The sequence below is a fragment of the Pseudophryne corroboree genome, chromosome 3, assembly GCF_028390025.1.
Source record: "Pseudophryne corroboree isolate aPseCor3 chromosome 3, aPseCor3.hap2, whole genome shotgun sequence".
Lineage (NCBI taxonomy): Eukaryota > Metazoa > Chordata > Amphibia > Anura > Myobatrachidae > Pseudophryne > Pseudophryne corroboree.
Window position 1 is genome coordinate 676,436,262 of NC_086446.1, and position 25,269 is coordinate 676,461,530.

Below are 25,269 nucleotides of genomic sequence, written 5' to 3' on the forward strand. Positions count from 1 at the left end.
CAGGAATTGGAGAGCTCCAGAATCAGTTCAAAGTCTACCATCTGACGTAAGTGTTGGCTATGCTGCCGTAAACCCTAGTCCTGGTGTCTCACATAGCTTCAAATTCACTGGTCCACAGATTGTCTCAGATTCTGTTGTTCCTAAACAGAAGGCTCCCATGACCACACTAGACCTGGACTCTGACTCTGAAAGTGAGTTTGTTGATGACGACTCAAGTTACATTATGGGGGGTTCTATCCTTCCGAGTTATGCCTTCTCCCAGGAAGTAAAATCTGTCTCAAATGACCATGAATGGTCTACTTGTTCTGAAGATGAAAGTTGGGAAGACTTTTGAGGACCTCTGCTTTTGTGTATTCCTAAGCTCTTTTTCAAGGATCCTCCAAGTTCCAGCGTGGGTGTTCGGTGCCCACCCATAAAAGGGGGGGTACTGTCAGGAATCCACATTTTCCATTGCATCTCTGCTGTGGAACTACAGGTCCCAGCAGTTCCAGTTCTGGTCTTCAGTCTCCTGCAGCCCACAGCTCACCGTGCTCCATCTAACCAGTTCAGTTCTGTTCCAGTTCTGGTTTTCAGTCCTCTGCAGCCTGGAATGCTTCAGCCAACTCACAGCTGATCTGGACACCTAATCCAGCTAGTATCTCTGCCTGCAGTTTGTGTCCAATCACTGCTGGGCAGGAGGTATAACTTCCAGTTTGTGGCTCTCTCACATCGCCTTGGACAACACGTCACATCCCGTGAACAGACGGTTCCTGTTTGCAATCCTCTGAGTACAGAGATTTCCTTGTGTGTTAGACCTGTGGAACAACAGGTCCCAGCAGTTCCAGTTCCCAGTGGTTCCCTGTGTTCCAGTCTCCAGATCCCCTGTGTTCCTGGTTATCCTTCTGCATCTGTGGAACTACAAGTTCCAGCAATCACTCCAGCTCTCCTGCTGCATCCAGTGGTTCCCTGTGTTCCAGTCTCCAGATCCCCTGTGTTCCTGGTTATCCTCCTGCATCTCTGTGGAACTACAAGTTCCAGCAATCACTCCAGCTCTCCTGCTGCATCCAGTGGTTCCCTGTGTTCCAGTCTCCAGATCCCCTGTGTTCCTGGGTCTCCTCCGTGTACCTGGCTATTCTCAAGAGACTTAGTACTCCTGGTTACTTCACTCTGCTCCGTGGAACTTCAAGTCCCAGCAATACCTGCATTCATCAAAAGGCTTCACACCCATCATTACCTGGTGTGCTTCAGCCTTGCAGTAGAGACTGACTCCAGGTGTGTTCCATCTCTCACCTGTGATACAGCTTGCTCGCTGTCAGTGCTTCTCCACCTGCACTGTGGACACAGTCAGACTCCTGCCTCTGCTATCAGGTTTGCCATACTACAAACATCACTGTTAAGTTCCATGATTCAACCTGCACTGGTTCCTATACCAGAATATTACTACAAGTTACCTTCCCATCTGTTTATTATCATTACTGGACATTATTTCTTCAAGTCATTATCCAACCTGTTTCAATAGACTTTCAGCTATCACGCTGTATAACTGACATTTGCATTTATTATCATTTCTGCTGCCGTATTGTTTACCTCCTGTATAATAAATACCATTGTGCACATGCGCAGAGACCCAGTACTGCCTCCTCACTTCATTCTTCCATCCTACCTCCACTGACCCACTAGCGCCCCCTCCGGGGACACAAACCAGACCGAACCTGACAGAGATGAGCTCATCTCCTGCGCCGCCTCTCCCTATGCTGTGAATGGGAGCCGTGTCGCATCGGAACGGCTCCCATTCACACTGCGCCTGACCCGGTAATCAACCCGGTAATAACCCTTCTTTTTTACCGAGTTGAATTACCGGGTCAGGCGACCCGCTAATTCTGAAAAGGAGCTTTCACATCGCACACTGACCCGTTTCGACACGGCAATATGCCGTGACGATACCGGGTTTTTAGTGCGATGTGAAAGGGGTCTTAGAGGACACGTGAAGCTAAGGAACAGGTTTGCAGACCACCAATGACCATTTCTTCAGACTTACCAACATTTGGCAACCCCCGGAGGTGAAACTATGACATCCTACAACTGGCTGCTTGATGTTCACTTTAGCACAGACAAGCAGAAAGCAATTTATAGTCACATTTAGCACATGCAAATCACACCTATTGCAAATTCTTTAGCAAAATTTGGCATTTAGTACATTATTACATAATCACTACATAAAGCCAAGGTGGTGTCCATTCATTATACATACACTGCTTCACAGTCACACCCTGAGCTATAACACTAGTGCTCAGAAAGCAGGCAGGACTTATATATAATTCCCATTCAAACCGTAACCTTCCCAGCTAAAGAACATTCCGTATAATATCCCCATTGTCCCTCATGTCAGTTACACATCCTGCTGAGCGTCATTTCTTTCCAAACGTAGATTATTTGTGCAAACAGGTAAAGACCTCATAAAATATACTACTAAACCAACCCTAATACCCTATCCCAAATACCCTACCCAGGGTTGGGGGAAAATAAAAGTTTTTTTAGGTTTAGGTTTGTTTTCTTGCATGACTGTATTCATGGGGGAAAAAATGGAATCCTGCTTATTATATTAATACTGTGAAACACTGCTTTGTATTAGAAACCTTGATAGACCATTTTTTAATACTTTCTACCATACAGGGTGGGATGTACTACAAGGGTAAATGCAGCCAAAACCCTGAAAAACTACAGCTTTCGGACTTTGACCATATTTCTCATATGTACTAAGCCCCTCAATCCCGGGCTTCAATGCGGTGGTTAACGCCAGCTTTTGCTTTAGTTACCCTATAGAAGCCTATGATGGGATTCTTTCCGTATTCTGCCCGAGAGGTACCTTATTGGATCCCCCCCTCCCCAGTACCCCCCATGGCCGCTGCGTCCGAGGGATTCCTGGGGCTGAAACCTGGAAGTGAAGTGATCATAAAAGACAGCTCTTATCAGGAGAGCTGTCCTTTGTGCTACTAATTTCATGTGCAAGTACATATGGGATTAGTATATATGCGATAAGTGGCGGGATGTACTGCATCGCCGAAGCAATACTTAGGGCGGGATGCCCTCACTATCCAAAGTTATTAGCTTTGATAGGATTTCATTTTACATCTTTCACTAAAACCAATTTTTTACTTCTCCTCATTCCTATTACATCTGAATGGTTATGGATCAATGGGTCAAACTGGATAAGGTAGACAGTCAATATGTCATCCACTATTGGCCGACATGGACAAGGTTGACATGGGAGTATGGTCGACACGGTAAAAAGGTCAACATGTCTAAAGGTCGAAATGAGGTTTTTTTTATGTTTTTGGTGTAGTTTTCTCCGTAACAACATCAGCAACCCCAATGTGCACCGCGTCCCTTTGTGCACCGCGTACCGCTGTTCTCGGCTCAGGTTACTATTCCCAGTCATAGTCCACATGGATGGTAAAGTATGAAAAAGTTGAAAATAAAAAAAAATGTAAAAAAAAATCATGTCGACCTTTTTCCTGTGTCAACCATTGTCATGTCGACCTAATGCAATAGTGGTCGACCTAACCTCCAGATATCCTAGTACTTTCGACCTAACATCCAGATAGCCATCTAAATATGCCCCGACACCGGAGTCCTCCTTTCTCTTTCTTATTTGACTACACATCTGAATATACAGTATGTAGATGGATTAAACATATTAAAAAGTACACTCATATACTATACAAATTGTTCAATGCTCTTTGCAGACAGGCATTTTTCCTGGACCCCTAAAGGAAGCAATTGTCAGACCGCTTCTTAAAAAACCTAATATAGATCCCGACTGCATGACCAACTACAGACCGGTATCAAACCTTCCTTTCCTAGGAAAGGTTATTGAGAAAGTCGTTGCAAATCAACTGGAAACCCGCCTGACAACCCATGATATTTATGATCCATTTCAATCAGGATTCAGGAGAAGACATAGCACTGAAACAGCCCTGGTGTGTGTGTTAAATGATCTCCTGATGGCAAAAGACATAGGTGACTGTTCAATATTAATCCTTCTGGATCTCTCGGCAGCATTTGATACCGTGGACCATGGACTTCTGATTGAGCGACTGATACATTTCTGTGGTCTGGATGGCACAGTCCTAAACTGGTTCAAATAATTTCTCATAGGCAGGTCACAGAGAGTATCATCTGGATTATACTCATCACCCCCAGTGCCATTGCCATGTGGTGTCCCACAAGGTTCTATACTATCCCCATGCTTTTTGCAGTATACATGCTTCCATTGGGCGAAATAACCAGGCGCCATGGCCTGGTCTACCACTGCTATGCAGACGATACACAACTGTACTTGTCCTTTGCTCCGGGCACTGATAACCCAATAGCAACCCTAAATGGCTGTCTAGCTGAACTACAGGAGTGGATGAGCGCCAGTTGGCTGCGACTGAACCCGGATAAAACAGAGGTCCTTATGATACGACCGCAACATCAAAGGTCAAGACTGCAGCATAGCCAACCAACTGGACTTACACTCTGGGATTCAGAATTACAGACCAGTGATCGTGTGCGGAATCTTGGCGTTGTCCTGGATGGTGGCTTGACACTTAAACATCAGATATCAGCCACAATCAAATCCTCATTCTTTCACCTGAGGAACATAGCCAGAATCAAGCACTTAATTCCCTCAGATGATATGCCAAAAGTCATACATGCATTTGTATCATCTCGTTTAGACTACTGTAATGCCCTCTACCTTGGTCTACCAGCAAAAGAATTGCAGCGCTTACAGCTGGTGCAAAACACAGCTGCCAGGCTGTTAACCAACCAGCCCCAATTCTAGCCACATAACACCCATCCTCTACTCCCTTCACTGGCTGCCTGTACGATGGCGAATCATCTTCAAGATTGGCTTACTGAGTTTCAAAGCATTACATGACCAAGGCCCAAGGTACCTGAAACAGCTTCTGACCCCATACTGCCCCACTCGATTACTGCGATCTGTAGATGAAGGACTTTTAGCAGTACCTAGAATCTACTGTAATTCATCTGGGGGTCGAGCTTTTAGTCATGTGGCTCCGACTCTATAGAACTCACTTCCCCGCACAGTGCGAGAGGCCCCAACTATAGAATCCTTCAAAAGTAGACTCAAGACTTTTCTGTTTACTCAAGCATTTCCATAATGTCCCTTTTAGTATCTTCATGCTCCTGTATTTTATGAAAATGTACTTCATTATTTTCTGTACTATATTATGCTATGTATCTGTTAAGCGCCTTGAGTCCTACTGGAGAAAGAGCGCTATATAAATAAAATTATTATTATTATTATTATTATTATTATTAGATGAAATTAAAAATAAAAACAACAAGTTAATGTTAAGCATTAGTCCTACTTATTACTTATAATTCAATAAATCTGAATAATAATACCAAATAGAAAGTGCAAAATCAGATAACACACAAAAAGTTAAGTATTAGCACTGGGCATTCCATTGGCATCAAACATTTTGAATATATTATTTTTAGTATAATAGGCTTTTTTGCTTTTTTTTTATGAAGTCATGGTAGTCTCCCTGTAGTCACAGCATAAAAAAAACCCAGTGTTTTTTGAAGAAAAAAAAAAACTTGTTTTAAGCCAGCTAACCCTGACCCTAACCAAATACAATGAACTAAACCGAACCCCTAGACTAACCCTAACCCCAAAACTCTAACCCTAATGGGCAGACTGAACGGGCCATATGGTTCTTAACTGCTGCTAAATTCTTTGTTTCTATGTAATGTGTCATTATTTAATGACAAATCTGTAAAATGTTTATTAACTATTGTGTACAATACAAAAAAAAAATCATTCACCCTGATTGCAACCTGCTGTTTAAAGCTTTGGAATATGTGAAGTGACATAATATGTAAAGGGTAACTTCAGGCTAATGTTCCATATGACAGGATGGACTAAACATGTCCAATCTGACAGAGATTGGGCATTCGCCTGCTATAACGGACCATAATGACTTTTGCTGCTTCGCCACCTGACCGCCTGTAGGTATCCACTATGCAGTGATGTCCGCAGTTGGTATTCTTTATTTATAAGATGTCACTGGGGGTCTGCAGCGCCTTACAGAGTACATAATAAACAGAGAGAGTATGAACAGAAGAAGAAAAAAGGGACTTACAATACAGATTGCAGAACATGAAAATAGGAGATATTTAACCTGTAGGCTACAAAGGCTAACCCTATCTTAAGTCCTATGGGGGCATATGACTGAGTGGCACATGTATTAAAGTTTGAAGAGAGAAAGAGAAAGTGGAGAGAGATAAATTACCAACCAATCAGTTCCTAACTGCTATCTGAAGTTCTATGGGGGCTGCTATTGCGAATGGAAACCCCGAAAATACCAATTTTTCTGCAAAATTTGTTTCATAGATATGCCCCAAAGTTTGTGCAGGGTGATTAAGGATCAAGTGCTGGATCTAATCTAGAAGAATGTAAATCAGCCAAATCCCCATTGCCTCCCCCAAGCTGTAAGGGGGCATGTGACTGAGGGGCACATGTATTAAAGTTTGAAGAGAGAGAAAGTGGGGAGAGATAAATTACCAACCAATCAGTTCCTAACTGCTATGTTACAGGCTGTATTTGAAAACTGACAACTATGAGCTGATTGGTTGGTATCTCCCTCCAAGCTTTACATATACATATCACCCGTACTTATGTATGCTCATCTCTGAGCACTTGTGGTGCTAAAACATTCAATATACTGACTAGCACACCTCTCTGTATGGGCCCCGACATGTGATTATCCAGGTTGTTTGCAATCAATTGACCAGGATTTCCCAACACTGAACTGTATGTTTTCCAGTAAATCAATGTGTGTTATTGTATGTACAGTAAAAAAATAAACTACTTATAACAATACAGAATAACTCCCACCAGATTGGTTGTCGGTGCACTGCTGTGTGTTGAGAGGGCTGTGGTAAGAAAAGTCACCATTAAGAATGTCAACACCAGTCCATCGACAGGTTCTGAATGCAGACATGGACATAAGGCCGACAAGCAATGTCAACATTCACAAATGTCGTCATGATTAAAATGTTGACATGTTCATGAGTTCATCATTTAACATATCAAAACAGTTTTTACACAAATGTAATGTTGACATGCTGGTCTCAACATGTTAAATATCAAAATTATGGACATGTCGACATTTTAAACACGTAGACACTTTTCTTGTCGACCTTATGTCCATGTTGACATTCTCACCATTGACATTGTGACCTTATCCTTCTGAGAGAGACATAAACCCTGCAGGAAAAATTTAAATGCAGGTGCACCCTCCAAGCACTTCTTTGTGCTCGGAGTGTGCATGCACCTGCATTTTCCTTTTTTTTTTTCTGTGTGCCACTGCAAGTCTTAGTCTCTTATGTTTAAAAGGGTGTAGTACGGGTGACCGGCGGTCTCCTGACCGCCGGTCACCTTACCGACGCCGGGATCCCGGCAGCATACCGACGCCGGGATCCCGGCGGGGAAGGGCGAGTGCAGCAAGCCCCTTGCGGGCTCGCTGCGCTCGCCACGCTGCGGGCTCGGTGGCGACCTGCGGTCGCCACGGGTTCTATTCCCACTCTATGGGTGTCGTGGACACCCACGAGTGGAAATAGTCCCTGTTGGTCGGCATGCCGACCATCGGGATAGTGAGCCATCGGGCTCACGGAGGAGGTCATGTGACTGTCGGTCAGCCGACCGGCGGTCACATGACTACCACCCGTTTAAAATTAGGGTGTACACAGTCCAAACCTCCCTCCCTCCTTTTCCTACCCCCCAAGAGGCATAAATCCACAAAGAACCAATTCATTTTACAGGGTAGTTTTTCGGAGATTTAGGGCCATATGTAATTGCGGTCAAATTGCCGCAAATGTCGAAAAACGGGGCATTTTTGACAAAAAAAAATGATTCGACAATGCAATACAGTACTTTTCGACAAAAAAACGGGCGTTTCAGATTCAACTTTTTTGCAATTCGACAGTTGTCAAATTCGACATGTCTGCAATGGTAAAAATGCGGCTTTTCTACAAACGTATATTCAATTGAAGAATGTCGTTTCGACAACAGTGCTTTTCGACAGTCATTTCGTCAATTTCAGTCCGCCTCATTTTGCTGGCGTGATCTAATAATTTTTTTAAAAAACATGTTTTTTTGTGTTTTTTTATTGCTAATAGCATATCTATATATCTATTTATATTAGAAGGGATTATCTACTTGGTTTGTCTATTTAGGAGCCACAAGTATTATTTAATACATTTTTTAAAAGAATATTATTATTTTTTACGGACTAAAATAATATGGAGAGATCAGAGCATGTTTTTCAGTGGGAAGGGGTGGTAATTGGTTAAAAATCCAGAAAAAAAAATGCGTGGGGTTCCCCCTCCTAAGCATAACCAGCCTCGGGCTCTTTGAGCCGGTCCTGGTTGTAAAAAAACGGGGGGAAAACAGGGGATCCCCCGTATTTTAACAACCAGCACCGGGCTCTGCGTCCGGTCCTGGTGCAAAAAATACGGGGGACAAAAGACGTAGGGGTTCCCCATATTTTTCACACCAGCACCGGGGTACCTGTAAATAAAATTATACTCACAAAAATCCAGTGTAGATCTGTCCTCTTCTTAGTTTGTAATCCACGTACTTGGCAAAATAATAAAACGCAAAACCCGATCCACGCACTGAAAGGGGTCCCACGTTTACACATGGGACCCCTTTCCCCGACTGGCGGGACCCCCGTGACTGCTGTCAAAGAGGGTCCCTTGAGCCAATCAGGGAGCGCCACGTCGTGGCACTCTCCTGATTGGCTGTGTGCGTCTGAGCTGTCAGGTGGCGCATAGCACATAGGCGCTCCATTATATTCAATGGTGGGAACTTTGCGGTCAGCGGTTGACCGCGAGTAACCTCAACCGCTGATGCAACGTTCCCACCATTGGATACAATGGAGCGCCTATGTGCTACATTGTATCACGAGTGCGCCGCCTGACAGCTCAGACGCGCACAGCCAATCAGGAGAGTGCCACGACGTGGCGCTCCCTGATTGGCTCAAGGGACCCTCTTTGACAGCAGTCACGGGGGTCCCGCCAGTCGGGGAAAGGGGTCCCATGTGTAAACATGGGACCCCTTTCAGTGCGTGGATCGGGTTTTGCATTTTATTATTTTGCCAAGTACGTGGATTACAAACTAAGAAGAGGACAGATCTACACAGGATTTTTGTGAGTATAATTTTTTTTACAGGTACCCCGTGGATTCTACATGGAGAAGGGGACAGAGTCGTCGTGTCAACATAGGTAAGTATGTGTGTCGGTGTGCATGTATGTAATAAAGTTATACTATCACGGTGTGTGTACTGTTTTCATTTGGGTATTCTTTTTGCAGTAGAACTACAGGTACCAGCGGGCCCATTTCCCCCCCGCATGCTGGTACTTGTGGTTCTCCAAGTACCCGCTTGCGGGGGAGGCTTGCTGGGACTTGTAGTTCTGCTACAAAAAACAATATTCTTTATTTTGACACTTGGCTATCAGCCTCCCATCCGCCGCCTTTGGATGGGGGGGACAGCCTCGGGCTTCACACCTGGCCCTTGGGTGGCTGGAGGGGGGGATCCCTTGATTTAAGGGGTTCCCACTCCTCCAGGGTACCCCGGCCAGGGGTGACTAGTTGGGGATTTAATGCCACGGCCGCAGGGACCGGTATAAAAGTGTCCCCCGGCTGTGGCATTATCTCTCTAGCTAGAGGAGCCCGGTGCTGGTGTGAAAAATACTGGGGGACCCCTACGTCTTTTGTCCCCCGTATTTTTTGCACCAGGACCGGACGCAGAGTCCAGTGCTGGTTGCTAAAATACGGGGGATCCCCTGTCATTTCCCCCCCCCCCCCCCCCGTATTTTTACAACCAGGACCGGCTCAAAGAGCCCGAGGCTGGTTATGCTTAGGAGGGGGGACCCCACGCATTTTTTTTCTGGGTTTTTTAAACACTTTTGTGCCGTCCATGAAGTCGAATCCAGGACGCACACTATCGTCAATTGGTCCGTTTTTCGACAGCGGGGCTGTCGAATCCGTTTTTTATTGAATATGTCGAATTCGGGAGGATGTCTGACTGTCGAATTGTGTCAAATTAAATAACGGTCGAATTCCAGACGGAATTCGACCGCAATTGCATATACCCCTTAGCAAACTTGATGCACCGAGTCATTTTAAGCAGAAAATATATTTTTTTCAAAGTGCAGAAATTACCATTTATATAAAATAATGATAATAATAATGATATATCTGGATTTTATTAGTTACATGTATCTTGTCTATTGTAGAGTATGTATTGCATATTTAACAACACTCTATACACATGGTTTACTTAGAAAATAAATAGGCTGTGCAGTAACATATATACAAACCATGTCCCTGAGGAAAGTCTTATTAAAGGACTGAAACATCGGATCACTTTTCTACCAGGCCAATGTGTCGTTTATGGACATGTATAAAGCCTGTGAGTGGCACCTCTTCTATATACATGCACAGAAAACATTTGTCAACGTTATGCTTCTAATAACAGAAATATACATTATTCTGAGACCTATGGGGTCGATTCTATTCGGCAACTAATGAATAGCGCCGGGAATTAGCTCCCGACGCTATTCAATTCAGCAACTAGTTACGTCGGCGATGGCCCGTTCTCGCCGACAAAACAGGTTGAATTGTCGGGAGAACGGACATTCTCCGACTTAACTCCCCGGCGCGAGGCTGATTCCCGACAGAATCAGCCTCGCGCCGGCCGCGAGGCAGCACTTTTGTCGGGTTTCTCTTCTCATCCCCCGGGGATGAGAGAAGAATTCCCGACAATTGCAGGTAATTAGTTGCTGTATTGAATAGCGTCGGGAGCTAATTCCCGGCGCTATTCATTAGTTGCCGAATAGAATCGACCCCTATGACCTCAGGAAATGACATCATATCTGGCACTGCAGAAAGCCAGGTCATAACTTATGTAACTGCGTGTCTGATATGAAAATACAAGAAAAATCTCTCCTATATAAAATATAGTAAATGAGCAATGTTAGTGGTGCAACTATGAGACAAGAACATTGCAGAGCTGTAACAAAAGAAAATAAATGGCAAGTACTTTATTTAAGATTTTACAAAAAAAACATTCTAAAAGAGCGGCTATGTAGCTCAGAAAAAGTGCAGCAATATTTGCATATAAGCATCAGATGCAACTGTAGCAATGTAACAGTGTTCCTCTGCATTATGGGGGTAATTCCAAGTTGATCGCAGCATCAAGTTTGTTAGCAATTGGGCAAAACCATGGGGGTAATTCCAAGTTGATCGCAGCAGGAATTTTTTTAGCAGTTGGGCAAAACCACGTGCACTGCAGGGGAGGCAGATATAACATGTGCAGAGAGAGTTAGATTTGGGTGTGGGGAGTTAAATCTGCAATCTAATTTGCAGTGTAAAATAAAGCAGCCAGTATTTACCCTGCACAGAAACAAAATAACCCACCCAAATCTAACTCTCTCTGCACATGTTATATCTGCCTCCCTTGCAGTGCACATGGTTCTGCCCAACTGCTAAAATAATTCCTGCTGCGATCACCTTGGAATTACCCCCTATATCAGAGCAGCATTGTAGCACTTGCTAGTAACAGACAATTATTAGATTTCTCCTCCATAACTGGTGACGGTGGTCGCTAACTGATCAGGCATAACCAATCTATCCGACATTACCAAAGTGCACAGATGTGGAAATGCATTACTCTGGTACGCTGCCACCAAAAACTCTGGGGAAGAAAACTCCCTCCTGTGCAAGTAAATTATTTGTCTTAAATGATAACCATACAGCACCAAAAGTGCCTTGTTGACCAGTTAATGCACTAAATTGCTGATAAACATATATTGTAATATGTGGATCCCTCATCTTAATAGGTAAAAAAAAGTGTTTTACACCAGTTATGCTGCAGTATGTAATAAAATGTCCAGGAAAGAAAAGTTGCAAATCATATTAATCACTGGGGTCGATTCTATTCGGCAACTTAAGAATAGCGCCGGGAATTAGCTCCCGACGCTATTCAATTCAGCTCCAGTTAAGTCGGCGATGTCCCGTTCTCGCCGACTTAACAGGTAGTTTTGTCGGGAGAACGGGCATTCTCCGACTTAACTACCCGCGGCGATGCTGATTCCCGACAGAATCAGCCTCGCGCCGGCCGCGAGGCAGCACTTTTGTCGGGTTTCTTCTCTCATCCCCCGGGGATGAGAGAAGAATTCCCGACAATTGCGGGTCACTAGCAGCTGAATTGAATAGCGTCGGGAGCTAATTCCCGGCGCTATTCTTAAGTTGCCGAATAGAATCGACCCCACTGTATGGTGTACCTAATATGTATAAGATCACTGCACAGCAGCAAACATAGGGATCACTGTACGTACGCAGTACCTAATATGTATAAGATCACTGCACAGCAGCAAACATAGGGATCACTGTACGTACGCAGTACCTAATATGTACAAGATCACTGCACGGCAGCAAGCATAGGGATCACTGTACGTACGCAGTACCTAATATGTACAAGATCACTGCACGGCAGCAAGCATAGGGATCACTGTACGTACGCAGTACCTAGTATGTACAAGATCACTGCACGGCAGAAAGCATAGGGATCACTGTACGTACGCAGTACCTAATATGTACAAGATCACTGCACGGCAGCAAGCATAGGGATCACTGTACGTACGCAGTACCTAGTATGTACAAGATCACTGCACGGCAGAAAGCATAGGGATCACTGTACGTACGCAGTACCTAATATGTACAAGATCACTGCACGGCAGCAAGCATAGGGATCACTGTACGTACGCAGTACCTAATATGTACAAGATCACTGTACGTATGCAGTACCTAATATGTACAAGATCACTGCACGGCAGAAAGCATGGGGATCACTGTACATACTGAGTACCTAATATGTATAAGATCACTGCATGGCAGAAAGCATAGGGATCACTGTACATACTGAGTACCTAATATGTATAAGATCACTGCATGGCAGCAAGCATAGGGATCACTGTACGTACGCAGTACCTAATATGTATAAGATCACTGCATGGCAGAAAGCATAGGGATCACTGTACGTACGCAGTACCTAATATGTACAAGATCACTGCACGGCAGCAAGCATAGGGATCACTGTACGTACGCAGTCCCTAATATGTACAAGATCACTGCACGGCAGCAAGCATAGGGATCACTGTACGTACGCAGTACCTAATATGTACAAGATCACTGCACGGCAGCAAGAATAGGGATCACTGTACGTATGCAGTACCTAATATGTACAAGATCACTGCACGGCAGAAAGCATGGGGATCACTGTACGTACTGAGTACCTAATATGTATAAGATCACTGCATGGCAGAAAGCATGGGGATCACTGTACGTACTGAGTACCTAATATGTATAAGATCACTGCATGGCAGAAAGCATAGGATCACTGTACGTACGGAGTACCTAATATGTATAAGATCACTGCATGGCAGCAAGCATAGGGATCACTGTACGTACTGAGTACCTAATATGTATAAGATCACTGCACGGCAGCAAGCATAGGGATCACTGTACGTACTGAGTACCTAATATGTATAAGATCACTGCACGGCAGAAAGCATAGGGATCACTGTACGTACTGAGTACCTAATATGTATAAGATCACTGCATGGCAGAAAGCATAGGGATCACTGTACTTAATATGCCCATGGGATAGCCTGCATACAGACCAAAATGTAACACACTATAGCAGATCAGGGCTAAAATGGTTAATAGGACAAGCCCTGACTGTTCCATATTGCGGGTATAATTATTCAGATATGCTCCTGCTTTTTATTTTATTATTTTACATATATATTCGTGCAATAAGTAATCCTTTTCTAAAAAGCCCCTTACAATTTAGATTTAGGTGTCTATGTCCTAAGCATTGGATGGAGATAAAGTATCAGAAAATCAGCTCCTAACTGCCATGTTACATGCTGTCTTGGAAACAAGACAGTTAGGAGCTGATTGGCTGGTACTTTATCTCTGTTCACTTTATCTCTATCCAAGGCTTAGTAAATAGACTCCTTTATCTCCATCCACTTTATCTGTCTCCACTGCTTAGTACATAGATCCCTTTGTCAGGGACACATAGACCTTGACAGCACAAGTCTCAGGCAAAGGGGTCAATCCAATTCGGTGTGAGCTGCAAAAAGCAAGTTTACATTTTCTCTGCAAATTCACATTGTGAAGTAATTTTGCAATCCAATTAGGAACTCGCGTTGAACCAGAGTAAAATATTTTTTTCCCGTTTGGACCTCACCGAGGGTAAGAGATGGTAGGTAAACCATTATTTTAAGGTCAATATTTAGGGACACCATGCAGAACCCCTTGGACAGTATACATATGTTTTACTGGTAGACGGGATGCCGGCTATCAGTATACCGACAGTGGCATCCCATCTGTCGGAATCCCGGCAGCGAGTCCACTTGCCACGCTCGGGGCCCGTGGCTGGCTTTGCTCTTCACAGGTTATATGCCTACTCAGTTGGTGGCATGGACTCACTAACCAAGTGGGAATAACCTGCGGAAGTTGGGACTCCGTGCAGCTGCATTTCACCGGCTGTCAGGATTCTTGATCGCTGGGATCCCGACAGATGCTATTTTAACTGCATCTCCCCTGGACTCCTCCCAATGACTAATTAGGCAACCATAAATTTCCAATTGGCTTAATTAGTCCGAAAATGACATGCCATTTTTGGGGTGTTTAAAAGGGAGCGCTTTAACTATACGAAGATGAACAATTCAAACGTTTCAGCTTCCGCAGTCAGTACACCCCATGCGTTGTTCTCAGAGACTGTAAATGGGTCGTTTTGAAGGGTTAACCATTGCTGGTATGTTTAAATTGTTTTACCAAAGATAAACCAAGGCAGAGAAACAGTGAACCCATTCCCAGTCTGATATCAGAGCAGCAGCATCAACAATACCCAAATATTTCTCCCCACCCAAACTGGTGCTGAATGTGAGCCTACAGTATGTCTAGACATACTAACTATAAACTGCTTTGTTTTTTAAAGCATGCTACACTAATGCATGTATGTTTTACAGTCTCTAATATAGAGCTAAACTCAACAGCGCTGCATCACTTTGATTTAGTAACACACACAGTGACAATACAGCTATACAAAGAGAGTGGTGACCCGTCTAGTTCTTTAGCCCTAGGCGACTGCCTTGTTTGCCTAATAGTTGAAACAGACGAGTACCAAGCAGATTCCCACTGATTCAGAGCATTAAAATAATAAGTCGCCAATACCTCTGAAGCTGTACGATGATCATAACATTGCCTACATCAGAAGGTGCTCTTACAGTTCCCCTGAGCTTGTATGGGGACAATCAGGGCAATATTTACCCCCAGGTTAGGAAGCCAAAATAAAATCAGATATTCTTTTCTTATATCTCTTTCTGAAAGGCCTGCTAATTCTGCCTGGTATGTTCACTGTACAATTAATACGGGTTGTGTTTGTTTCCAACTAGCCCTGTAAATTGGAAACAAAACACTTCATGTGACATTTTAATGTAATGCATGTAGCAGTCTCCAGGTCTTGTAAAGAAAGAGTATACAAAGCAAATAAACAGATAGTTATGTTTTGCATTTTTTGTTACTTGTTCTTTAATGAATAACTATAATATAATAAACATTTATATCCATACAGGTGTAATATAGTGGTGTGAATTATCTATACCTCTGTTCTTGATTTCGCACAGAGCAGATTCAGCCTGGAGGGAAGGGGCAGACGGGTCAAGCACACTCTAGGGGGCAATTTTAATAGATGTCATTAAGTGTACCACAGCTGCAAGGTCACACGAGACTGTGTGTACCAGCAGTCTGTCCAGACACTTTGTTGTAAGGCCCGGCAGATGAACAGAACAGGTCGTATGGAAGAGGCAGGCTGCTATATCGCACTATGGGGGAGATGTATCAAGTTTCCTAAAGAGTAAAGTAGTAAACAAGTTGCCCAATCAGATTCTAGCTGGCATTTAAGTCGATTCTCTAAAATTATAGGTAGAAGATAATTAGTTGTTATGAGCAACGTGTCCACGCCTCCATTCTTTCTATGGCTTGCTACATCTCCCTTTAAGCATATTTACCAAAGTATTACAGACAATTCATATGACTGAAAGTAAAGCACAGCCTTAAGGGACACATGACACAATCATCCTTATCCTGCGTTGTGTATACAGGAAACGACTGTCAGAGCACTTGTATATCTGTAGTGGGTGCAAGGCGAGTGGTGCGTACAGGCCCCTGCCCCAAGGGGAGTCCACATCACACACTCTGAACCTACTGAATATACTTCGCTTGTAACTACTACTGGGAAAATCACTGGAGAAAATGGCACCAGCATAACTTTCCCAGAGATAGGGCATGTGTAGTAGAGAGGCCACTGGGAAAATGGTGCCGGAGCTATTTTCCCGGAGATATGAGTAAGGGCGGTAGGCTAGCACAGTACCAGAGTCTATACTGTGCACGGGCTCAGAGCTGGCCCTAACCAATATGATGCCCTAGGCAAGATTTTGGCTGGTGCCCCCTAGCACCGCCACCAGTTCTGCAAGAGATGCCTGGCATGAATCAGCTGGCAGCTTTGCTAACGTTGGGCGTCTTTTAATGCTACATTACAGTGATTTCCAGGAATACACACAGAATATAGGCATGCCGCATATCATTTTAATCAGCAGAAGCTGCTGGTGCCCCTAGGCATACCAAATGCCCTAGGCAATTGCCTAGTTTGCCTATGCCTAAGGCCGGCTCTGCACGGGCTGATGCAAGGGGCAGGGCCCACACAGATAATTCACCCAGGAGCAGTCTTTGATAAAATGCCTCTACGTCAGACTTTTGCGTCAGATTAGCACAGTGTAACTGCTGAGATACCTGGCTTTGCTGCTGAGATACCTGGCCTTGCTGCTGAGATACCTGGCTTTGCTGCTGAGATACCTGGCTTTGCTGCTGAGATACCTGGCTTTGCTGCTGAGATACCTGGCTTTGCTGCTGAGAGCTGAGATACCTGGCCTTGCTGCTGAGATACCTGGCCTTGCTGCTGAGATACCTGGCCTTGCTGCTGAGATACCTGGCCTTGCTGCTGAGATACCTGGCCTTGCTGCTGAGATACCTGGCCTTGCTTCTGAGATACCTGGCCTTGCTGCTGAGATACCTGACCTTGATACCTGGCTCTGCTGCTGAGATACCTGGCTTTGCTGCTGAGATACCTGGCTCTGCTGCTGAGATACCTGGCTCTGCTGCTGAGATACCTGGCTCTGCTGCTGAGATACCTGGCTCTGCTGCTGAGATACCTGGCTCTGCTGCTGAGATACCTGGCTCTGCTGCTGAGATACCTGGCTTTGCTGCTGAGATACCTGGCTTTGCTGCTGAGATACCTGGCTTTGCTATTTTATGCATTGGGCGTATGTTGCAGCAAAGATGTATGCGCGGAAAAAATATCTGCAAGGTTTATGCTGCGTTGTACGTATCTTGAGATGCAAATGCCGGTATGAGTACGCTGGATTTGCTGCTGGTCATCACAATCAGAGCACCATTGTACCGATCCTGTTTAGGTGTAATGCATGGAAACAGGCGTATATATTCTCACGAGCAGGGCCCTCTTAACTCATGTGCTTTTACGTCTCTTACTTAACGTATCTTCTTTTCAATACTCCCTTTGATGGCACTAAATCCTTTGGTTTTCTGCCGCTGTGATACTTATTTCAGTGCTGTTTACTGATGCAGCCATGTTTCTATACCCTGTACTTGTTCTATATTGCATAGAACTGTAAGTTACTGTCTTACTATTTTGCTTATTTGTAATTTGACACTGCAGATCCCATGTGGCGCTAAATACAAAGAAAGGATAATAATAATAATAATAATACTCTTACAGCCCGCTCTGCATAGCCCGCAGCTGTCCCGATGCACCCTCACTGAGCTCTGCCTGCGTGAGAATGCCTCAATACAACCTAGCTTGGCCTCTTAGGTCCTATGCATAGATGTCATCCAAACTACTACCACTCTGCAAGTTCCTTGTATGTGCTCAGTTCTAAAGCAAAGGCAGTGTCAATATACGCACTGTGGGGGTTATTCAGAGTCTGTAGCAGTTTTTGCTAAAATAGCAGAATCTGCTCCAGATAAATTTGCATGCTGGGGGCCGCCCAGCCCAGGGCAAGGACAACCAGCGTGTGTAGTGCTGCCCAGCGATGCAATTGCAATTCACATAACAGAAATGTCGAAATAAAGGTAGACACCTGTATATGCAGCCAGGTTGCGTATGCAGGCACCATGTGCAATGTTTCCTATTACAAACGACGTCATCTGGCCACCTGCATTTGCTGCGCCACTCCCCCCCCCCCCCCCCAATGTTGCACTCGACCGCCCGCTTGTTGTCAAATCACTATGCAGCTGCATCCTTCCGGGATGTGATTACATAATGAAAGTCCACACATGCGCAATTCAGCCACAGCTGATGCGCAGACGGCCGATACACAGCCGTTTGCGATTTTATTAACATTGCTTCCACCTCTGATTAGCCGCCTAATGCTCTATGCTAACATGTATACATTCAACTCCGTATCAGGCCATTACTGAGCATCAGTATACTCCCACTACACAATATCATCTCATTTATTCCTGTTTTCATAAATCCACTAGAATTTTAAGAGGACTATTCCTCATCAGCTGCTGGATGATCCCCAACGATTAAACGTCCATCATGGATACTTAATTAGAGGAGCAATTCAGTATTGTTCCAGTGTGGGGACAGTTGTCAAAAAAAGCAGGTGTCCTCCCAATCAGTAATATTGCTACCACAGTGGCAATATTACTGTCCTCTGCCATGCCAGCAGAGTTCATACATGCGCAAGGCCGCAGGGCACTTATTGTGGAGGCGGCAGAGGGATCCACTTTGAGACCTCTTTGCAACCAAGAATCTCCTTCCCATAGAAAGGAGTGGGGCTCCTGGAACCAATGCCATCTGAAGATGCCGTTGGTTCCTGCAGGCAAACTCCAAAACATTAGTTTTCAAAGTTTGCTGAATACCAGGCAGCCCTGTCAGGCCCCTAATAACAGACAAGCCCGTTACTCAAAACATGAGCAAACTAGCGTTTCTGCATGTGTAACAGGCCTGATAGTGATAATGAACAGGCCCCTAAATGACTGGAACATGTAGTTTGCCCCTGTATTCACAAGTAGTGATACATTAAAATAATAAAAATAGTCTTTGCTTATCATATAAAATGACTATGCCAAACTGCTGCAACAGATGGCCCTTCATGGCCCCCAAATATCCTCAACAAATGTCAGACCACTGTTGGATGGGATTTTATAATAGAACGTGGCCTGGAAATGTATATGTAACATATATATTTTATCCTTAAAGCAGAAAACATGAACCGCACTGAACTGAATAAAGTCGCTTACATTGGGAAACATGCCCAAAGTCACAGACACACACTTCCATTGTGCTACGGTAATTAACATGAGACTGTAGGTGACAAGAGTCCCCCTGGTAATCCAGAGGTTAAAGGGCACATACTGCAGATTTAAGCACAGCTAATGTGTTTTTCTTTAAGATGTCATTAAACATGTCACGGTCACCTATTCATGCAGCTGAGCCCAAAATGACACACGTTTGCTGGCAACGCAAATGAAACCAAATGCATAGAAAACAGTGGTTAACCCTCAATTTGCAAACCCCAAAGGACAAAGGGGGAACAACAGATTTTCAAGTAAGGGATAAACTCCTTGTACAGTATGTATAAAAACTTGATACAAACAGGGGCATTTGTCATGCAAACAATATAAGCAGACCAAAGCACAGCCCCATAATGAACAGCAACACATGTAATGTAACATGCAGCACACTCAGCATAATGGTACTCACTGCAATAACACTCACCGCTGGGCAGATGTTACCCCAAACTACAGTGCAATTTGGTAAATTATAAACTAGGAAACTTTTATCCACCCCACAAACCAGCTTTTGGCCTTGTTCTACATAATATGTCAATTAAAACCAGTTTGTTCCTAGTTTGTTGAGTTATCTGGTTTTCAGTCCTGTTTACATGTGCATGATTATGATTTACACAAGCAAAGCACCCAGCACTGTTTACCAAGTATCACTACCTCACATCACAGTGCACTCTATATATTATGACGTCACTAATAATAAAATAAACACAAAAGTAGATTATTTCATCATACAGTCTATATCAGACTCACTTGTTTATCATTCAAGCGTATTACCAAAGTGAGCTTGCTGCAGAGCCTTCTGCAAACACAAGCCAGTTTGCTTTGCCAAGAAAAGAGGTTCTGCAGCAGCCTGGGCTTCATGTGCATTTTATTATTCTGCTCCCTACACTTGGAAGATCATATTCAGCTGCCTCTGCAGTTTGCTCCTCACATGCAATTCATTATAAAGTGATGCCAAAGTCTGATAGGGAGTAGGGAGCTCTCTCCCTGGACACAACGTACAAGGAATAAAACGCTTACTTAGCAGGACGTCACTCTCCAGGCGCGGTGTCCGGGCTCAGGAGCAGCGATAATCCAGTAAATCCCCCGTAGAGTTCCCCAGCTCAGTGTCCACGGGACCTCGCTACTAGCGCTGTGGGAACAGACACATCGCACGGGCCAACCCCCCTGCCTCCTCCCCACTGGCTGCAGCACTGGACCCGCCCTCTCCCGGGAAGCTCCTCACCAATGTGGCTGTGAGGCGGACATCCAGCGGAGGGGCCCGTACAGGGAATGAGCGACGGTCGACATCAGCCCTGCAACATAGTCAGTACTGTAATATAAAATACAAGACTCCAGAGCGTTATAAAAATTCCAGCAACAGCGGAGATAACGCTGCCTGGAGCACAGCAGGGCCAAAGGGCCACAGCACTACATTCCAAGCGGTGACTTTTAACCCAATGCGTGAAATAATCACTTTTTATGGTCTGTTCCTAAAGGCTCGGTCTTACTTTTTTGTAGCCCGGGCTGGAAATCTGCACAACTAAAAGTTTTGCCCTAGAGCTATCAAGTGAGCAGAGAGAGCCTAAGCAATAAGAAAGGGAATGCATACAGTATTTTCTATCAACCATCTAGGAAAGTGCCTATGGCAGTACTGTTAATAGTGCCAGCTCAGCCACAGACAGATGGATTTACATTAAATGCATTTATTTATTTTATTTATTTGCTTTTTTTTATGTTACTTTGTCATTATCAACTACCTAGTTTTTGCAGTAAATATGAATGAGTGAACCATCACGTGGTCCCTGCACATATGGGATGCACTCTATAGGTTATATTACAAATAATTACATATTAAGGCCCTGTCCACATACCCCTCCAGTATGTGATACAGAAATGTACCAGGGAAAAAAAGCACTATTTTCCAAAGCTTGGAAACCACAAAGCCCCGTATGTAATAAATTACTATACTTTTCAATCAGCAAAGTCAGAGGGCCACAGCACATTTGGGACAAACTGACATTTTTGCCCACTTACTGTGTCCATTGGTAAAACTTGCTCAGTAAAAAGTACGGCTGACCATGTTCCAAAGAGAAACAAACTTTAATGGGGGTTATTTATCATTGGTGGCAGTGTAGCTACCAGTAATACAAAGCAATAAGTTGTTTTTTTTTCTGGAGTATAACGGAAAAAAAAATCTTGCTTGAACAGCGACCCCAGGCCACAGTCCCCATTGCGAATAATCTGTTTTAGACATTTCTTAAACTATAAGGGGCAGTACAGATGGTGTAATGGTTAGCATTACTGCCTCACAGCACCGAGGTCATGGGTTCAATTCCCACCATGGCCCTTACTGTGTGGAGTTTGTATATTCTCCCTGTATTTTCGTGGGTTTCCAACCACAATCCAAAAACATACTGGCAGGTTAATTGGCTCCCAACAGAATTAACCCTTGCGTGCAGGGCCGGTGCAAGGTTTCTCGGCACCCTAGGCAAAAAATCTGCACACTCTCCCCCCACTCCTCCCCCTCAGGTGAAAATGTGGAGGTGGCGTCTCAGAAGTTCCACAGCTTTTATAGTTAAATAGAGAACGCCACCTACAAAAAAAAAAAAAAAATGCTAAGCACGATTTTTGCGGGGACCCCATGTAGGCTGTATTGTAGGAAAGGTGGACAACACAGGCAGGAGATATACAGAGATATACAGCATATGGACTATAGTTGTGGGGGTGGGGGAGGGAGGGTTCTTTGCTCGGAATGCGGTTAACATCCCGACTGTTGGGATCCCGTGGTCAGGATACTGATGTTGGAATCCGAACACTTGGCGGAATACCGACACAAGCCCAGAATTCACCCTTGGGTGGTCCACGTCACCACCCAAGAGGGAATATAATAGTGTGGCCAAAGGTCGCCACCGGAGCCGACGAGTGGCAACCGCAGCGAGCAAGAGGGGATTCGCTGTGCTTGCTGCTGGGATTCCGCCTGTCGGGATCCCGGCGTCGGTCTTCTGACCGCCGGGATCCCATACCGATCCTCTTTGCTCATTATGATGAGCAGATCAAATTATGCCACATTACAGTGCCCTCCCTTCATATTATGTCACATTACAGTGCCCCCTCTACCATTATAACATCCACTACACACTGCTCTCACTGACAGTGTCACACAGCTCAGGCTGGGAATGGATCAGACCCCATTACTTAGCAGCCAAAACTAGGGAAATTGCTATGCAACTTTATAACTTGGGTCCAGGCCCCCCTAAGCCTCCGGGCCCCATAACAATGGCACCCCCTGCACCCACAATAGTTACACCCATGATTATAGGCATCAATGCAGTGACAGACCATACAATACTGACATCACTGCAGTTACCGCAGTGCTGCACATACACTGTCCCAACGACTACCATACCACATAGACAGCATGCCAGTAATTGCCGTACCACACAGAGGTGGTAATTCAGACCTGGTCGCTGGGCTGTGTTTTTTGCTGTCCTGCGATCAGATAGTCGCCTACAGGGCGAGTGTATTTTCGCTGTGTAAGTGTGCGTTCCTATGTGTAGCAGAGCTGCTAAAAATGAGTTTGTGCAGTCTCTGCGCAGCCCGGGACTTACTCTTCCAATGCGATTGAATCAGGCTGATCGGAGCCGCAGCTGACGTCAGACACTCCCTCAAAACGCTTGGACACGCCTACATTTTTCCGGACACTCCCTGTATACGGTCAGTTGCCACCCACAAACGGCCTCTTCCTGTCAATCACCTTGCGGTGCCTGTGCAAACGGATCCTTTGCACCATCCCATCGCTGACCGGTGATGCCCGTTGTAGCTGTCCGACACGCCTGCGTATTGCTGTGCATACGCATGCGCAGTTTGGACCTGATCGCAGGTCCAGCAGCGATCAGATCTGAATTACCCCCAGAGAGCATCCTATCATCTGCCGTATTGCACAGACTGCACACGGTATCAGTGACCACCATACCATACAGACGACACCTTTGGGTTTGCAATACTGCAATACAGTCCACTGAGTACAATGTGTGCTGGGACTTGTAGTACCTCTACTGCAGGATACTTGTGGTCCCTCTGCTAGCTGGGCATAGGCATGCCAGTCAGTTACGTATATTAATACGGGATTCAGAAAATTCCCATTATCCGCAGCTGCAGTTGCCAAATGTGGTGACATGCACCAGAAACAAAAGGGGTAGGATAATTCATTGCTGACCAGGAGGAAATGGAGAGACTACAGCCAGGGAGGAGCCACCCGAGAACAGGTGCTGTACGCGCAGGTGACATCACAGCACACGACAGTCATGTGACTGTCAGTGCCGATGCTGTATCCACGCTGAGACCAGCACCTAGAACCAGGCTGGCAGTTTAGTCATTATGTGCAGGCAGTGCCGTAACTAGGCATTTTAGTGCTGTGTGCAAAAAACAGCATTGGCGCCCCCCTTACGTAATATAAGGGCAGTGCGCGCCGCAGGCATGCGAAAAAATATATAGGGGCGTGGCTTAATGGGGAAGGGGTGTGGCCACAAAATAATACCAATTCCTATTACGGTGCACAGTAGTCTCCATTATTCAAATTACGCCACACAGTAGCACCACTACACCATGTAGAGACCCTTTTACACATTACGGCGGACAGATTCCCCTTTTTACACATTACGACAGACAGCGTCCCCTTTTTACACATTACGGCAGACAGCGTCCCCTTATTACACATTACGGCAGACAGCGACCCCCTTTTTACTCATTACGGCAGACAGCGTCCCGCTTTTTACACGTTACGGCAGACAGCGTCCCCCTTATTACACATTACAAGCTGCTGATGATTTTAGGGAAAGTGGGAAGTTGCGCCCTCAGGGTGACTGCGCTGTCGCGTAGTTACGGCTCTGTGTGCAGGGCAAACGCAGAATTCGTGCCGGGGTGTTTCCAAAGATGGGATGGAGAACTGCAGAGACTGAGGTGACCATCTATATGCTGGGTTTGTTAGTGTTTGTGTGTATGTATTTTAGTTATATATATATATATATATATATATATATATATACACCCCCAAGTCAGACTGTACACACACCCCGTCCGTCATGCTTAACTTACCACTGAGGTCAGCAGTAGGAACAGCACAGCAGAAAGCCTAGTACAGTAGTTCAATGACTGGAACAGGAGCCGGCCGGGTGCCTAACTTAATGAAGCCCTGCCCCCTTGCAATGCGTTCTGCTCAGTAGAAATGGGGCGGGGCCAAATGCCGAAAGGGGCGGGGCTTAAATAACGGGTTTGGGTTGGCGACTTTATTGCATGAAAAACAATGCTAGCCTGTGGGGGGGGTTGTGAGGGAGGGTTGATAAGTCCCGCGGCCGGCTGCAGCTGCTGCCCATTATCTAAATGGAAGGATGTCTCGATGTCTCTCAGACAAGAGACATCCTTCTGTGTTGTTTGTTAAGTGGCTCAGCGGCGCCCACCAGTGGCTGGCGCTCTAGGCAGCTGCCTAAAGCTGCCTAGTGGTAGCGCCGGCCCTGCTTGCGTGAATGTGTCTGTGTGTACATGTGGTAGGGAATATAGATTGGGGCAGGGACTGAAGTGAATGGCCAAATATTCTCTGTAAAGCGCTGCGGAATATGTGTGCGTTATATAAATAACTGGTAATAATTATTTTGGAGAGGAATGCCTTAATAAATAAACGTAACTAGTAGCTTAAACATATGCTAAAAGGAAATATAAAATGATTGCTTATTGGAGCAGCTGTCCTGACTCAGGGGCAATGGTAAATATCGGCAAAACCTGTT

General features: G+C 45.0%; 1 protein-coding gene across 1 annotated transcript in view; it reads right to left on the bottom strand.

The window, feature by feature from the left end:
• Positions 1 to 20,690, bottom strand: part of LZTS2 (leucine zipper tumor suppressor 2) — a 285,481-nt gene extending 264,791 nt beyond the window's left edge. Inside the window, exon 1 of the mRNA XM_063961905.1 lies at positions 20,528 to 20,690. The gene's annotated coding sequence lies outside the window, so the exon portion shown is untranslated. The remainder of the gene's footprint in view (positions 1 to 20,527) is intronic.
• Between the last annotated feature and the right edge of the window lie 4,579 nt (positions 20,691 to 25,269).